Here is an 18,358-nt window from a genome sequence, read left to right as displayed (position 1 = left end):
CTGACTGCAATGGGAAGTGCATTCCACAGTTTTGGAGCCAGAAGGGAGAAGAGTTTGGGACGTGTGGAGCGTTGTCCCGGCGTTTTTAGTGAGGGTACTTCCAGTTTCCCTGCGTTGGCTGATCTGAGTGCGCGGGAGGGTTTGTAGGGTTCAATCATACTTGCAAGATATGGGGGGGCCATACCTTTGGTTGCTTTGAATGCCAGCATCAGAGTTTTGTATTCTGTGCGGGCAGCGACCGGGAGCCAGTGGAGGGAGCGGAGCAGGGGGGAGACATGTGAGAATTTTGGCTGGTTGAAGACCAAGCGAGCTGCTGCATTTTGGATCAGCTGGAGAGGCTTAAGTGCACATGCTGGTAGGCCAGTAAGGAGGGAGTTACAATAGTCTAGTTTTGACAAGACTGTTGTCTGGATTAGGAGCTGTGCTGATTCCTGGGTGAGGAACGGTCTAATTCGTCGTATGTTATAGAGTGTGAACCTACATGATCGAGTGACAGCTGTGATGTGAGCTTTGAACGAGAGCTGATTGTCCAGGACAACACCAAGATTCCTGGCTGTTGGGACAGACGTTACCAGGGCGTTGTCTACGGAAATAGTTAGCTCCCGCATAGGGCAGGACTTAGCTGGGAAGAAGAGAAGCTCAGTCTTGTCTGGGTTCAGCTTGAGGTGGTTGGAGGACATCCACTGTGAGATGTCAGCCAGGCATGCAGTGATGCGCTCTTCCACCTGAGTGGCAGAGGGGGGGAAGGATAGGAACAGTTGTGTGTCATCGGCGTAGCAGTGATAGGATATATTGTGAGCAGAGATGATAGTGCCAAGGGATTTAGTGTACAGTGAGAAAAGGAGGGGACCAAGTACAGATCCCTGTGGGACCCCAGTTTGGAGGGGTCGGGGGATGATAACAGACCTTTCCAGGAAACCTGGTAGGTCCGGTCGGTTAGGTAGGAGGAGAACCACTTTAGTGCCGTTCCACCGATGCCTAGCTCCGCTAGGGTGTCTAGGAGCAGCTGGTGGTTCACTGTGTCAAATGCTGCTGATAGGTCTAGGAGAATCAGTACTGCAGAGTGGGAAGCAGCTTGGGCAGCATGTAGTGCTTCTGTGACTGCCAGCAGGGCAGTTTATGTGGAGTGGGCCTTCTTGAATCCGGACTGGTTGGGATCCAGCAGGTTGTTCTGTGAGAGATGGAGAGAGAGCTGGTTGGAGACGACACGTTCAATGGTTTTAGAAATAAATGAAAGGAGTGATACCGGTCTGTAGTTCTTGACATCTGAGGGGTCAAGGGTTGGTTTTTTGAGGAGTGGTGTTACTCTGGCTGACTTGAGGGCAGATGGGACGCAGCCTGAGGTTACTGAGGTGTTGATGATGGAGGTGATGAAGGGGAGCAGATCAGGTGCGATGGTCTGGAAGATTGGAGACGGGACAGGGTCAAGAGGACAAGTGGTAGGTCTAGAGGATGTTACTAGTTGTAGAACCTCGTCTGGGGAAAGAGGAGAGAAGGAGGACATGCATGGTATGTTGGGGTTGGTGTTGGTTGAGTCAGATGCCACTTTATGTGGGAGGGGAGGAAAGGAGCTGCTGATATCATCAACCTTCTTCTCGAAGTAGTTGACAAAAACATCAGCAGTGACGGATGAAGGTTGAGTGGGGGGAGGGGGTTTAAGGAGGGAGGTGAAAGTGGAGAAGAGCTTCCTTGGGTTAGAAGTACAGGATTGGATTTTGGTGTGGTAGAAAGAGGTTTTAGCAGTGGTTAGTGAGTGGGCAAAGGCAGAGAGGAGTGAGTGAAAGTGTGAAAGGTCATCTGGTAGCTTCGTCTTGTGCCATCCGCCGCCTCTATGCGATCCTCCCAGGGAACTGTCAGTTCTATACAAGCAGCACCTGCCTTGAAGATGACGAAAAGCACAATGTCTGGCTTCTAAGGAATGATGTTGTGACGTGGTCTGGAAACTTGAGCTGCTTGCCCAAGTCAACTCGTAGATCCTGCAGTCCAACAACACTGAGGTGAGAATTAAAGCCGGCTGTTGGTTTGGGCTGTGAATATGCGGCTGCTCTCCATGAGCCCTGACAAAGTCCACGTTTCCTCTTGCCATGTTGTTGCTTGCCATTGTTGTTTTTGGCCACGGTAGCGTCTCTCCCCCCAGAGCTTTCGAGCAGCTGCTTAGGATGTAGCCTGGCGCACGGTGGCACGGCCAGACTCATAGTGTGTGGATTCACTGACTACTTATTCAGTATTTAAGTCCGACGTCATTTTGTAGTGCTACGCTACGTCCGGGTCCAAGTGGCACCAGCTCCCGTCCGCATCTCATTGTAAATAGAATATCTAAACGCGTGAATCTTTTTACAATGACGTTATTTTTCAGAAAGGAAGCCATTGAGGGTTAAAATGGGTCTTAATGCTTCCAACTCGAGTAGAATTATTAATGTTTTGTACAAGTGTCCATGACAAAGAAAATATAATGATGTGGAGACAATAAAGACTATTATTATCATTATTATTGAAGGTGGTAACAGTCCATTTGCTCAGTACAATATTTCGGGGGCATATTTAGAATGTGTGCAGGCTTGAGTATGTTAAATCTAGTTTGCAATTAATGAGGATTTAGTTGACACCATGAAATAAAATGGCGATAGTATTCCGTGTGGGGCAGACGGCCTGTCACAGCCAGATTTGGGAGAGCAGCAGCTTTGTTGTTGCGAGGAAAGCGGTTTAGACTTTTGTGGTTGTTTTCGTCTCAGATTTAGTCCGACAGAACATCACAGTATAACTCTATGGGGACAGAAAAGCGAGAACAAAGTCGGACCCGGAAGTATCTCTGGAGGGGGCGCTCGCGTCACGGCTAAAATACTGAATAGGATGTGCTCCAGAGAGCCTATCCTGGAGCACAGAACACACAGGCTGGAGAGTCAACCATGCCCCACAGATGGAGATTGGCTGGGCTGCATGGGTATAGGACATCATAAACGTCTTGAACCATGAACGCTGGGGGTTCTGCCTGTCAGATCTCAGACCTGGTCACCTAAAAGCCATCATAAAAGCATGTCATGACAGAGAGGCTAGAAATATTGGAAAATACTTTTTTGCCATAATTTAGAATCCTTCTTTTGTATTGGCTTGAATACTAAACCTGGCCATTATTTCCATCTTACAAATAGCCCTGTACATAACAGTTTTCTGAATGATGTTCTCACTTTGGGTAATATCAAACCTTAATTCCTTCTCTATTGCATGTCTCGTTTGATATTCATGATGAGCAAAATGTGTGGATAACTTTTTACATAATCTCTGTGGGGACTGTGTGACTTTTATATTTCTGATTGAATTATACTGAAAGACAAATAAAACTCCCGCATGCTGTCTTCAAATGCAATTAAAACGTTTTAATGGGAATAACAGAATTTCAAGCCTCGGCAACCCATGGGCATTTTCTTTGTTTTGTTTTACAACACATTTTGGGCGGGAACCCCTTTTGGTGTTTTAAAGCATACTTTAGCTATTGGAAAATAGCAGATCTACAAGCTGAAATTGTAGGTCTGCTACAAATACGGTGCAACATCATCGTAAGAGCACCTTTAACAAAAGTCTAATGGCAGCCAAGTCTATAAACTTTTAATGTTTGTTTGGGGCACTAAATTGACGACGTGAGACGTCATGATGGCCAATATAAATACATCGTGTGACTGTTCTTTTTAATTATTTTTTTATCCCATGATTTTGTAACCCATTTTTCACCCATGTGTCAATTATCTAATGTGATCCTGGGCTCTACACACCCTTGAGCAACGGACTTGAACTCATGCTTCCTTCATGCATGAGTGTCCAAGTTGCTCCTTTACACCTGACAGGGGGGAGTTTCCCTGGTTGGACGTAGCGCAGTTCCTTTCCCCTCCATCAGGCGCCCCGGCTGGCCAGGGGGAGGCAGTTTAGAGACCAGGATTACTGCATGTTTTTTGTGAGGCTATACCCTAGGGGACACGGGGAGAACATGCAAACTCCACACAGAAATGCCCTTTCGTCAACCCCGCCTCGGGTATGGGCACTGATGACGCAGAGGAGAGGACACGCCTCCAGCATCCACAGCCCTGCCCTATGCGGGAGCTAACTATCTCCGTAGACAACGCCCTGGTAACGTCTGTCCAAACAGCCAGGAACCTCGGTGTTGTCCTGGACAGTCAGCTCTCGTTCAAAGCTCACATCACAGCTGTCACTCGATCCTGTAGGTTCACACTCTATAATATACGACGAATTAGACCGTTCCTCACCCAGGAATCAGCCCAGCTCCTAATCCAGACAACAGTCTTGTCAAAACTCGACTATTGTAACTCCCTCCTTACTGGCCTACCAGCATGTGCACTTAAGCCTCTCCAGCTGATCCAAAATGCCGCAGCTCGCTTGGTCTTCAACCAGCCAAAATTCTCACATGTCTCCCCCCTGCTCCGCTCCCTCCACTGGCTCCCGGTCGCTGCCCGCACAGAATACAAAACTCTGATGCTGGCATTCAAGGCAACCAACGGTATGGCTCCCCCATATCTTGCAAGTATGATTGAACCCTACAAACCCTCCCGCGCACTCAGATCAGCCAACGCAGGGAAGCTGGAAGTACCCTCACTAAAAACGCAGGGACAACGCTCCACACGTCCCAAACTCTTCTCCCTTCTGGCTCCAAAACTGTGGAATGCACTTCCCATTGCAGTCAGAACTGCAGCATCACTCCCAATCTTCCGCCATAGTCTGAAAACCCACCTTTTTAGACTCCATCATGGCCCATAGCACTTACCCTACCCCCTTAGATAGCATTTCTGTAGACTTAGATAGCATCTGATACAGACTTATAGCATGTTATGTAGACGGCACTATAATTGCATTGTATATAGTCATAGCACGCCATAGTACATATGTATAGCATAGTAGTATATATATATATTTTATATGTATAGTCTCATAATATAGATATTCCACTGTTACTTTCTTAGTTTACGCATGTTTTATGATAAATGCTTTTGTGATGTATTCCCATGCTTTTGTTCTTGATTATTGTAAGTCGCTCTGGATTAAGAGCGTCTCTAAATGCCTAAATTGTAAATTGTAATTGCACAGCGTCCCCAGCGGGAATCGAACCCAGGACCTTCTAGCAGTGAGGCAACAGCACTACCGACTGTGCCACCGTGCCCGACCGGTTTGTTTTATACAATAACACACTGCAATCATGTCTCGTAACATAGAGTACATATAGGCTATATAGTGGCAGTGAATCTGCAATCGTGTGGCAGCCACAGTGGGCACTAGAGCGGACGCAGAATACGCACATCGACAGGCTGGGTGCTGGGCTGAAGAAACTTCAGCAGATGAAGAGACTTTCTTCATTGAGAAATCTTACAACATTTCGATCTCTTTGATCTTCATCAGGTCATGCCACAGCAGCCACAGTGGGCGCCCCTCACTTCACACGAGTTGTGATTCTTTCTGGACGTGTCCCAAAGTCCATATCCTTTGGAGGTTTGTAACCATACTGACTAACGTAGATAGATTAGATTAAATTGGAAACGGGAGGAGTCCTCGATCTTCCCCCAAGACTTCACCCTCAAAGGCGTCAGACAGTCAACATCATCCATTAGGATCTGGAAGCCCTCTAGACTATGTCAACGTCACTGTAATTCCACAAAGACACCTTTTATTGCACTGTGATCTACTGTCACTGTAGTGCCGTTGCGTGGGATTGGTGTGGCTTCATGTACAGTACGATGGGATTAGTCATTTTTTCCACACAACTCTGGCCCATGTCGTCTCTATGCAAACCTGGTCCTCTATTGTATTTGTGTTAGGTTCAGTTGTCTTCTTTATAATTTTTGCCTTCTCTGTTCAAACGTTGCTATTATCATTCCACTGATGAAAACCCAATAAAAAGCCCCCCACCACGCACGCACGCACAAAACCGTGAGCCGTTAGTGTTGCTTGGCTCAGAGTTCACTTTTTTATTATTACTTGTTGTATTTCTGCACTATACAGTATAATATCATTGCTGTCTGAAAAAAATAATAAACTGTCTGCTAAAACGGCTACAACTACACCACCTTGCAAGTAATTGACAATATATATATATGTTTTTCATTTTCTGAAAAATGAACATTTTGGAGTTAGGTGGTTTCTTCCCAACAGCAGAGAGATCAAACTTTACAAATCCTGTCTGAGACATGTAGGCTACAGCAGGTGTAAGGAGATGTTAACCACATGAACACTAAGCATCCCTATTCTGGGCGATTCGTGAGGATTTTGGAGAAAGGTGATTCGCGAGGATTTTGGAGAAAGGCAGTTCACGAGGATTTTGGAGGATGGTGATTCACGAGGATTTTGGAGAATGGTGATTTGCGCGCACACGTTTACGTGGTTAAGATGACACTTTTCTGTATTGCATGTGTATGGAATGTGGGAATACCTTCATACTAGCACATGGTTAAAGATGGAGTGCCGTGATTTTTTTACACCCTAAAACATGATCATCAGGTCTTATTGTTATATAAGGAGGTATATTTTTTTCAAAAAAGTGTATAGTATTTGTTAAAATGTTATTTTGATTTGGACACGCCCACCAGCTCATTAAGTATGCCTGGTTTGCCTGGTGGGTGGTGATGGGTGGCGATCCACCTGAACTGAAGCCGCACCCACAGCTGCAGTTGTATGATAAAGGGGGAGGGGTTAGGGGAGGGGCTGATAGTGTGATGTCACTATATTACTGTTTATTTCATTGGCCCGTTTGACTGTCAAGGGTTCAGCCTCCAGTAAGAAACCCTAAATACAAAGTTAATACACCATTACATTAAAACGACTCCGGGGTGTCTAATGAAGTACTGTCACTTCATAGACACATGAAAAACTGGAAAAATACAACAATTGTGGCACTCCATCTTTAAGGTTGTAGATCAAAGCGATGATGACCTCAACAGTTTGCATACAGCGACCAGTCTGCTGGTGTATGTAAAGATGTTTGCTCTGGCTCTGTTCTAGGGGGGGACACTGAAAACCACTCATGACAGGAAGACCATATAGGTGCCTGCTATAATCATGGGCTCCAATAACATTCACACTCAGAATGTTCTGATTACGCACGCACGCACGCACGCACACACGCACGCACGCAAGCACGCACAACCTTATGTAATTTTATAATGCTTAATACATAATTATGATGAATGTTATAAAGCATTATGAGTATGAGTCCTTATATTATAATCCAGATTATAATATATTTAACCTTAAGTCATTAATAAAATGCTTCATAATGTGTTGAAAGCAGATTTTACAGCTTTATAAGGATATTTGTGTGTGAACGCGTGCGTGTGTGCATGTGTTTAGTATTCTCATGCCTTTCTGAATGCGCAATCTGTTGAGGGTTGAATAACACCTTAATTTGATACCTACTATTGCTCTTATCTTTTAGTAAAATAGAAAAAATAAATGATGGCATCTTGGGGAATGGTTAGATGTGTGGGTGTGTGTGTGTGTGTGTGGGGGGGGGGGGGGGGGGGGGCGGGCGTGCGCCAATGCCAAATAAAGTCTTACATGTTAGAACTCCCTCTCACTGTGATTTAGAGGTGTGTGCGTGTGCGTGTGCTTGCGTGCATGCGTCAATGCCAAATAAAGTCTTACATGATTTAGAGGAGCAGATTAATTGATATCGTTGAATACATATCATTTATTTTAATGTAATTTAATTCGTATCAAATTGAATTACATCATGATGACTCGCATGACATGCTTGCTCATTTTCAAAATTCCACATGGTCCAATCAGGATCCAACCGGTGTCCTCGTGAGTCGTTACCATGCCCGCCACGGCGCCACGGAGCAAACAAAACAGCGTTCCAGCTAGGGTTGTCCTGATCCTGATATCATGATATTAGACTGGATATTGTCTGTGTTTTGGGGATTTTGTACTATTGTGATATGGCATAAATGTTCTAAAAACATTTTGGATCCATCCATCTTCAACCGCTTATTCGTGGTCGGGTCACGGGGGTAACAGCTCCACCAGAGTGCTCCAGACTTCCCTCTCCAGAGCAACATTAGTGACTTCCCCCTTCCGAGACGTTCCAAGGCCAGTGAGACGATGTGTTTCCTCCAACTGTGCCTTGGTCTGCCCCGGGGTCTCCTCCCAGTGGGATGTGCGTCGAGGACCTCCCTAGGGAGACGCCCGAGAGGCATCCTAACCAGATGTCCCGAACCACCTAAGCTGGCTCCTTTCAAGGCGAAGGAGCAGCGGTTCTACTCCGAGTCTCTCTCGTGTGACTGAACTTCTCGCCCTATCTCTAAGGCCACCCGTCGAAGAAAACTCCTTTTTTTGGCCGCTTGTATTCGCGACCTTACACTTTCGGTCATGACCCACACTTCATGACCATACAGGTAGGTGAGAGTAGGAGCGAAGATTGCTCGGTAGACAGAGAGCTTTGCCTTCTGGCTCAACTCTCATCTCAAATTTGGGATGCACGATTCATCGGTAGCATAATCGGAATAGGCCATATCGGCCATAAAAATACCATATCGGTATCGGAATGGTCTCGAAATAATACAGATTATTATTATTGTTATCGGATTTCAACAGCAAAAAATAAATACAAATTTAAATAAATCTACATTTAATTTGTGTACTCATCTCATTCAGTAGTCATTCAGTTGTGAAAACAGACACTTGGAAAAGTATTATGCTATTTATTGATTGATTAAATACTTTATTAACAGGCTTTGGGCCAAGCCCCTATAGGGCCTAGGCTTGTTTCCATTGTGGTCCTCTGTATAATATCGGAATCGGTCAGAATCGGCAGATATGACCCTGCAAAAAATCGGAGATTGGATATCGGTCATAATTTCATAATCGTGCACCCCTAATAAAAATATAGCTCTAAAACGATGACAAAAAAAGTACAGCATACAACGCCATCAAGGCCCACCACAATACATTTCAATCGCCAAAATCAACTGTAGGTTTAGTCGACTAAAATCTTGTGATATTTAAGTCGATATATCGAGTGAACTAACACTGAAACATTTCAGATGACTAATATATGACTGTGACGGTTCCCTATATTGTGTGTTATATGTATATTACTCTTAGTTTGTCTGGTTTAGGTATGTTGTGTTTACTGTTTGCCCTATAGTAACCTCTGTTCTTTGTATCCAATAGGATTGGGGAGCAGAGCTAGACATGATCAGCCTAAGTGGCTCGCACCTGGGCCCGGGTGTCGACGCCCTATAAATGCCTGCTTCCCCAGTCCTTCCCCAGATCTGTTCCTTTCATTTGCCTCCTGCACTCCACCATGCACACTTCTCAACATTTATGTTAATCCATACAACACGCACACTATACATCTCACTCATGCATACACGCACTACACCACTGACTACTGATCTCCACACTTCATCTGTTCAATCATGATTTTGTTCCTTAATTTACTATTTTTGTTTAGTTAATAAATTCTATTTATTTGGTCAACTGCGTCTCCCCTGTTTTTTGTTGTGTATCGTGGCACCCCCTAGGCCAGGTACATAACAATGACTACAACTAAATATTATTATTATTCAAAAGACTAAATCACACGCAAAATGTGCTGTCAAAATCAACACTGCACCAGAAGGAAAAGAGAAGACAAGAAGAAAGAGAATGACGCAGCAGGCAATTAAGGGTGCCAAACAATTGGAACATCTGAGAAATACCAGAATGAGGGAATAGAGATAGATGGGCCGGGGCCGGGGAGAGAGACACACACACAGAGACAGCTAGAGGACTGTTTGCCGGTGTCTGAGTAGCCTTATCCAAAATGCAGCAGCCAGAGTTTTAACTAGAACTAAGATGAGAGAACATATTACTCCAGTTTTGGCATCACTGCACTGGCTTCCGGTTGTTTTTAGGATTGATTTTAAAATTCTTTTACTTGTCTATAAAGCCCTCAATGGTCTCGCACCTTCCTACCTACATGACTGCTTGCCTGAATATGTCCCAAACCGCCCGCTAAGGTCTTCTACTGCTGGCCTGCTCGCTTTGCCTAAAAAAATGGCAACTAAAAAATACGGGGAAGCAGCTTTTTGCTTCTACGGGCCATCGGCATGGAACAAGCTCCCTCTGTACCTTCGTCAGGCAGCCTCTGTAGACATTTTTAAAGCTCAGCTCAAGACCCACTTCTACAACATTGCCTTTAAGTGATCTTATATTTTGTGTTATTCATGTCCTCACTGTATTGCACTGCTTGTTTTTTAATGTCGTTGCCTTGCTTTTCTTTTATGCTTTGCTTTTATTTTATTCTCCATTGTTCTGTAAAGCACTTTGAGCTGCATTTGATGTCATGAAAGGTGCTATACAAATAAAGTTTTATTATTATTATTATTATTATTATACTTCATTTGTTAGCACTATCGATGTGCAATGACACACTCAATACTCCCACAGAGTTCAGAGCTTCAATATAAACTATAACTATAGCACTGTATGCACAAACACTCACGCACGCACATGCACACACACATGACATCAATAACCAGCGGTGGGAAAAAAGTACTCAAATGTTTTACTTGAGGCTACAAGTAAAAGTCCAGAATTCAAAATGTGCTTGAGTAAATGTACAAAAGTTTTAGGATAAAAATTTAAAGTAAATGTAGAAAGTACTCTTCAAATGTATACAAATATTTTGAAAATAACTGATCTACAAGATCACAATGCGTTGCGATGTGACGCAATGTGAGCTTGTTGATCAGCTATTTTCAAATCACCAAATAGGTCTGAAGTGGTTCATGTTTGTTTTCGTAGTGATAATAAAGATCTACAAAGTAACTACTAACTAAAGTTTTCAAATAAATAGTGGAGTAGCAGTTGGAGGAAACCTCACTGGCCTTGGAGCGTCTCGGGATCCCCCAGGAGGAAGCCACTAATGTTGCTCTGGAGAGGGAAGTCTGGAGCTCTGGTGGATAAGCGGTTGAAGATGGATGGATAGATGGATGGATGTAGACATGTAGTGGAGTAAAAGGCAAATATTGCCTCTGAAATGTAGTGGAGCAGAAGTAAAAGTATTGGAATTTGGAAATACTCAAGTAAAGTAGAAGAAATACCTCAAAATTGTACAGCACTTAAGTAAATGTACTTAAGTTACTTTCCACCACTGCAAACGCCTGACATCAATAACTAACCTAGACGCTAGCCAGCTTCGGCAATAAATACATTGGTTCAATGTGTGCGTAAGTCTTTCGCCCGGGATTGTGTGGGGATCTGTGTCTGCGCGCTGCAGCTGACACCATCGCTCTCCGGTGGCTTTGAATGCACATCTGGAGACCATCATCACACAGACACTTAATACTTCCACCAAAAAACAGCAGCTGAACCTCGGATCCAAATCTAAAATAATATCATCAGGCTTTTTGAGACTTTAGATAGATAGATAGATACATAGATCTTTATTTGTCATTGCTTGCATGAAACAACAAAATTCAGTTTAGAGCTTCACCACTGGCATCAAATAAATAACCATACTGTACAATAACCCAAGTGCAATAGTGCTGGTGCAATGTAATAGTGCAAAGTTCAAAGTAGTCCAAAGTTCAGTGCAAGACCAAGTCCATTTTCAGTACCCTTTTAATACTTGCGACTTGACATGAAACGTTTAACTCGGAAAAACTAGAAAGGTTGGTAGAGCTTGGTAGAGCACATTTCTTTTAATTACATAGTTATTGTTAACTTTGGTTCAGAAAGAAATAATAAATATAACACTGATCGGCCTAGAGGTATGCAACATTATTTGTGGAGAAACACAAACAAACGCAGACAGGCACGCACGCACCGGTGAAAACATGATGTCCTGGCACAGATCATTATGGCTGGGCAGCTTTATATAAAATTGATGAAACGCCTCCGCAAGATTTGCTAATCGAGGCCTCGACCCTTCGTGAGTGGCCAGATCTGAAATACAAGCGCTGTCCTCCTTTCTCGTTTGTTTGTTCGTGGGAAATTGTGTAGGCCTACCAGGCACAATTGCACAATTTCCGTTCTAGTGTCAGTGAAGTATAGCCTATGGGTCAGGATCTGTCATGAGAAAACCATGCATGGCAATAATGATGTTTTCGTCATTGTCTACAACTCGGATCCAAATATTGTACTCCACTACAATTATTTGACAGCTTTAGTTACTAGTTACTTTGTAGATTTAGATTTTTCAAATTCTTTTTTATACATTTGAAAACTTGAAATTCTGCTGGGGTTAAGTTTAGTATGCTATGAGTATGCTTAGGTTTTAGCACTGTTTTATTGATGCACCTGCAGTATCTGGCCTTCTAAACGCCCACATGGCTTAATAACCGTCCTAAACCACTTTTCCTATATACCGGTACCTATAAAAATAGACGATCTACAAGCTCACAACGCATCACATTTGTGACGCGTTGTGAGCTTGTACAGCTGCTATTTTTGGCTAATGCTGGGGTTCAAGTGGTTCATTTCAAGGACCCTCAGTTTGATATGCATGCAGAGAAAAATTACTGTGGCTATTTTCAAACTTCTTGCAGCTTTTCACGATCACTTTGTATGACATTTCAGAAGCTTCAACACAGTTTTCAGAACCTTTGATACAATCTTCACAACACAATCAAAAGGACTTTTTTTCTCCTTCAATTGCTTGGATCAAGCTAGATCTGCTATTAAAGGTATATTCAGTGATTTCACTTAATTCAAATATCACTTATTTTTTTGTTTTGTTGTGATAATCCTCTACTATAGAGTGTGCTGGCCATATAAGGAGTTCCTCCCTGTCCCCAGTTAACCCCTGGGGGTCAAAAAACATGAGGTTTCGTTTTTGACTCTCTATCCTGATTGGACGAAAGGCTGGGTCCCACAGCCAAAAACGAAACCTAAGGTTTTTTGAGTGAAATCACTGAATATACCTTTAAACTAATGAAGATGGGTAATTTTGGGATATTTAACATCACAAAATCTTGTATGGGGTCCCCTAGCACAAAATATTTTCAGGGGGCCTTGGACAATTAATCTGGGGGTCCTTTGCTGTGAAAATGTTTAAGAACCACTGGTTTATAAACAAGGACACAAGCCCAAATATGCAAACAAGTTTGAAAACAATGGCATTTTACAGACAAACAAGCCTAAAGTCGCTTATAATGATATTGGCAACACTGACAGAGAATCAGAGGAAGTCGAACAGAAGGAGGAGGTGGAGGAACACTCCTCTTAATTCTGGTCATGTCTATGGTCTTATAAGGCTCAGGTTTCATCCAATAGGTGACCAAGGCTTAGAGAGATGCGTGCAGGGAATACCGACAGGGTTGGGAGGGTTACTTTTAAAAAGGAATCCCCTACAGTTACAAGTTACTTGCTAAAAAATGTAGTCAGTAACGTAATCCCGATTACTCCATTTAAAAAGTAACTACAAGTTACTTTCAGTTACTTTTCGATTACTTTTAAGTAAAACTCAATTTAATTAGATAATACAAGTTTTACCATTGATAGACAAGAATGTTGAGCCTATGAAATTAAGATAAGGACAACTGAAATATGGTTAAGGTCATTTCATTGTTAAGAATTTGACCTCTCTGAACAGTTACATTACTGTAGAGTCATTGTGTCAACTTATAACAGATCATAAGAAAAATGCATCTTGACCTACAGAACCATTTTGATTGTTTGATTGACAACAACCAACAACTTTGACAACCAACAACTTCATCCATGTGTGGTCAAAGTGGCAAATAAAAACTCTTTTTGACATTCCTGGCTGACACTCATTTAGATAGACATGGCATGAGTTTAAAACATTGACTAGACAGTAAAGACTAATTTATATAGTCTACAAATAACTCAGCCCTATACAATTATATTTATACCCCGTAGGCTACTCTTTAAATAAAAAGTCTCAATGTATTTGACCTAAAAGAGAAGACTGCGCTACCCATTATTTATCCCTAATCCAATATATCATAATTATGCTCTCCTATCTAGTATCTCTGCAGTGTTGCCTGGTCTGATTATTATAAGCAACATTTGGCTTATTTTTCTGAAGTTGCTTGTAAATAATGGTAGAACGGTTGTGAGCTTGTAGATCGTCTATTTTCAAATAGCCAACATATATAAATATGCACATTGTTTAATGGACGATATATATAGCTTTGAAGTGCTCGTGTGGCCTTTTATAGTCGCTTCTTTTGGGCTTGTTTTCATAGACCTGGTTGCTTATTTCTCTCGCAAATTGGCAACACCGCCAGCAGCTGCCTCCACTGTGAGGATTTTACACAGAGTCAGAGAGGTGCGCGCTGCGCTCAACTCCAATCCATTCCGTTTGGTGTTATAATAATTTATAACTTGTTTGTAAAATTAATGAGGGGAAGGGGAGAATGTAATCCTCATGTAACCCCCGTTACAACACCCCCGTTACTGTAATCCAGATTACACATTTTAAAATGTACTCTAAGACGTTACAGTTACGTTTTTTTTTTACTCTGATTACAGTAACGGATTACATGTAATCCGTTACTTCCCAACCCTGAATACCGATAATCGGTTTTACCGGAAGATACTCGCCCCAAATCACAGTCGCCACCCCAGCCTTTTCACGGACAGCTCAGCACCAGCGGTTCTTGTATTGTATTCTGGTTTAAAGGGACACGTCACCCTTTTTGCAAAAAAATATATATGTTAATGATCCTGGGGGTCTTTATGTGTGTAATTTGTGGTTTTAGATATTTTAGATTTTAGCAGTGAGCCCTGCAGTGTCTCTGATGTCATAGACACTTACTTCCTGATCTACAATTACCATAATGCTTTGGTGCACTGCTCCTCCTTGTGCATAGGGGAGGGCTGAGACAACATGTAGTCCAGGAAGTAAGTGAGCCCATGCAGTGTCCATGACATCAGAGACACTGGGCTCACTGCTAAAATCTAAAATATCTAAAACCAAATATTACACACATAAAGACTCCCAGGAAAGTGTTCTAAATCTTCTAAGCGTCATTAAGTTTCCCTTTAAGGCCTAAACTGACCTAAAGCTAAATGTGTGTACAAAGACTATAAGCTTAAATCTGAATTTGCTATTAAAAGTACATTTTGGAATAAGGTTACAGTAGGTTTCGTTTACTGAGGTTACATTTAGGAACAAGGTTAGGTTTATAGGCGTAGTTTTACTGAGGTTACGCTTAGAATACCTGGTGGCGGACTGTTCCGAGGTCGTCGGATTTGACCCGGGGCGAACGTTCCTGTATGCAGAATATCTGGTAACTAGAGGCCACGTCAGACCAAGATAGATGCAACAAAAGTTGCATCCGTTTAGTAATTGTGGATTTGTGTCATCATTGGTGGCGTAGCCCTGCCTGAGGCTGATACAGTAGGTTCAGCCCAATATCCCATGATGAAATGTAGCCTCAAGTGTCAGAAGAACCTCCGTCAACATGTAGTATCAGCTGTCAAATTGCAGTATAATGCATGCTACTGGATACCACCCAATAGGACATTAGTATAGGCTACCACCATTCACATTTCAGTAATACAGTCATTTTACAGTTACCGGGATTAACTGTATACTCATTATGTCATCCATGTGTGGCAGGGATTTTATCGGAGCCTACGCATCTTTATAAAGCCCAAGGAAGCCAGTTTCAGTCAACCAATATAGACTATTATGCTCTCATGTGAGTCATTGCAGCTCAATTATTTTGAGAACAATTTGTTTTATGTGTTATTTTGTTGTGTGAGAGAGAGAGAGAGAGAGAGAGAGAGAGAGAGGGAGCGGGAGCGGGAGAGGGGGAGAGAGAGAGAGAGAGTGGTTGTGTAATTAATTATTTTGATAAAACATTGTGCTCTTGGAGGTTACTGTGGAACTGTAAAGGTGGACACTGCAGAGCACAGATCTCTGCCAGTGGCTGAGCGTTGCAGTCCCGCATTTCAATGAAAGCAATAATTGGTACACCCGCACACTGTATTTGCTCGGCACAAGAGTATTGTCTTATTTAATGAGGCAACGTTTCGGTCCCTCCGGACCGTCCTCAGGCACGCCTGAGCAAATACACAGTGTGCGCACTGTGCGGGTGTACCTTATTGCTTTCATTGATGTCCACTGGCCTACGCACCTGCATACGCCTGATTGCTAGGTGTGCGAAGGTTTTCTCCTACCATAGACATTTCAAAAAGTATTTATTTAAAGACGGTTACGCCGCGGACAAAGCCAACTCGAGTTGTGACAAATCGTGACAATTAACACAATATTTTGGACCAAACAAAGACAAAGAAGAAAAACAACAAAAAAAGTGTTGTAACCTGCCGTTTTTTCTTCTTTCTAATTATTTTTTTGGCCCCAAAATGTTTTATTGTCACGACAAGAGTTGGCTTTGTACGACGCTTAATAAAGTCTATGAGGAAAATGAACGGAGAATCATTTCCTGGGCCCTGGTAGGGGGGCGGGACTGCGACGCTCTATAAGCATGCATGTAAATTAACTGTGTTATTCTAAGATACAGTGAATGTTATTAGTGGGACGGGCAGCTTCTTCCATTGGTTGATTGCTTATGCTTGCTTGATTGATTGAATAATTTATTATCTTGCTTTATAGCTGTTTTAGTAGGCTATATGTACGGAAGTAGATGTTTTGAGACGGTGCTTCAAAACACCACTGAGCAATTTCCACTGACATGAATAGCGGAGGGGGCGGAGCTTCGCGCCAGATCAGTCTCTATCCTTCTTTATACTCTATGGTCCTTGGGGATCCTCCCGTCTGCCATGCGGCGGACATGATAGTGTCAGCGTTTGGGAGTGCTTGTTGGATATCACTAAACAGCCCTGCTTTTGACCTGTTTTGAATTTGCACATAATGCAGGAGGCAGCAGGAGGTTGCTTTACTAAAAACGAGTACTTCCAAACTCCAATACTTGCAAGGAATTTCAAGCAATTTATTGACAGGAAGTAGCACATAACAAGTCTACAGTGGAATTTTATGAAACAAACACTTTGCAAATAGAAAGAGGATAATTGAAGCTTTTTGCACAGCTGCAATGTTGGTGAGTTTGATGTTGTTTAATACAATCAGATAGGACTTTTCTGTTTGGATGAAGGGCTGTCAACGGGAAGTTGCATACAGTTAGTAACTTGCTAGCTGGCAAGATGGCCACGGTCTGAAAATCGTCAATTGACTGAGCTCACAACCAAAAGAAAGGAAAAAGAAAGGACTAGAGGTGATGGAGCCTATGCTGCGTGGAATAGCCTGCCACTTCATATTAGAGCCTCCCAGTCCATAGAAGATTTTAAATCACTATTGAAGACTTTTTCTTCTCTCTGGCTTCTGGAGCATAGCTAAATTTGATACACTCAACAATGACATTGATTTCACCTCATTACTTTTCTACTGCATTATTTTAACCTCTTTTTCAATTGTTGCATGTACTTGTTGCACATCTTTTTGTGTCATTGTTGTTTCTTCTGCTGTGTTGTAACTATGGTTGGTCTCGGCCATTTAAAATGTGCTCTATAAATACAATTTGAATTCTGCAAACTCGCCTCGATCCCTCTTTTGGAACTTTCCATGGTTTTTACTGACATTGTGATACGCATTGTGATCAGCTTAATGCAGTTCTCAAACGGTTTAATTTCAAGGACTGCCGCCCATAACCCATTTAGTTACACAGGAGGGAGGCCCCATGTGCAAATAGTTTATTAGGCCAAACACCACCATTTGATACTTTTTTTTATTGTTTTGTTGTTGTAGTTTTAATGTCTGGGACCCCCAATTTACAATTGTGTAGGCCTACTGTTAGCTCTGATAGGGTACAAATGGAACCAGAAGGTTACAGACATGTAGGGGTCCATTTGGAGCCCTGGTTGTCCGTCGAAGTGGCGTTGAGAAACAGTGTATTGGGCTATGATGCGGTCACACCATACTTTAATTCTGCTTATGCGGCAGATTCAGTCATTGCTTTTCAATGGTTTGTTGCCATTCGCATATTCTTGAGAGAGAGAGAGAGAGAGAGAGAGAGAGAGAGAGAGAGAGAGAGAGAGAGAGAGAGAGAGAGAGAGAGAAACAACACCACTCCATTCCCATCGAAAAGCATTGGCAGAATTCCGCCGCATATATGGAAAAATTAACATTCGGTGTGACCGCCCCCTTAGGCTACATTTAAACCTATACAAAATATTCTGTCCAAACATTACTATATCTACGCATGTGGCCTCAGCCTCCAGTCACAGTGCTTTAGTCATGGCCAGCTCTATAGTTAAATGTTACTGAGGTGGAACTTCCAACATGGCAAAACCACCAACTCTAAGTGAATAACATCATTATATAATTTGAGACTTTTGAGGCTGTATACTTTCTTCACAGCCACAATGGAAACTGCAGTGCGCC

This window comes from Protomyctophum parallelum, assembly GCF_964188405.1.
Source record: "Protomyctophum parallelum genome assembly, chromosome: 17".
Classification (NCBI taxonomy): Eukaryota; Metazoa; Chordata; class Actinopteri; order Myctophiformes; family Myctophidae; genus Protomyctophum; species Protomyctophum parallelum.
This window is presented reverse-complemented; position numbering follows the sequence as displayed.